The sequence below is a fragment of the Fukomys damarensis genome, unplaced genomic scaffold (assembly GCF_012274545.1).
Source record: "Fukomys damarensis isolate Sample0158 unplaced genomic scaffold, DMR_v1.0_HiC HiC_scaffold_14, whole genome shotgun sequence".
NCBI lineage: Eukaryota > Metazoa > Chordata > Mammalia > Rodentia > Bathyergidae > Fukomys > Fukomys damarensis.
The window spans coordinates 35518415-35519384 of record NW_022900926.1 but is presented as its reverse complement, the minus strand read 5'-3'; positions in this window follow the sequence as shown (position 1 = coordinate 35519384).

Here is a 970-nt window from a genome sequence, read left to right as displayed (position 1 = left end):
CTGACTGGGCAAAATAAAATAATCTCTCCTGCAGTTTAGCCCTTTTTTCTGGAAAATTTTTAAATATTTTTCTGAATTGTACAATTAAGCCATCAGTTTTACCTTAGAAAATAATAAAATAGAGTTCCATATTTCCAAAGGGAAAGACAAGTTAGCCAGATAATTCAAACAAGATCAGCTATGTTTTTCCTAACTGTGTGGAATTTTTGGTGAGATCACCTAGCCCTGTAGTAGATGGTTAGAGGGAAGGGTATGGGAATGGGAGTAGAGGAGACCCAAACCCAACCTAGATGTGTACTCCTTGGCCTTTAGTGTGTACACCAGTCACTCCAAGGATCCTGTTAAAATGCAGATTGCCATTCATTGCATAGGAGCTGAGTCCTAATTTGGCATTTTTAACACACTCCATCTAGTACAGATGCTGCTGACCTCTAGACAATACTCTAAGCAAGACTATGGATAATTTCCATAATGAGCATTTTGTTGGTTGTTCTTGTCAGTATGAGTGTCCAACTGTTTGTATGAAAATGAATATCCCATGTAACTAAGAGAAGATCAAACTATTTCTTTGAAATTGTTTCTGTTGCATTTTTAGAATAAAGAATATGATAGTTCCCTTATTAAGTTGGAGGATTGTTTGATTTTGAAATACGTGTATATATTCTTACTGTGGTACATGCCTGTTCCACATGGTGGCAGTCTTGTCTCATTTTGTGCGCCATTAAAGAAGCATTTATAATCTTAGAAGGAAAAAGCCACAGATTTCACAAAGGTTAATTATCATGACAGATACTTTTTACCTAGAAGATTGTTAAACAATCTTAGATATGAGACAGCATATCTCTGTTATTTATTATACAGTAATGTTGATCATTTGGTAGAATGATCTCATTATCAAAAGACTTTTTCAGAAAATTTAGGCACAAGATGATCAAGGTTTGAAAACTGAAGATTGTCTTTTTTTTTTTTT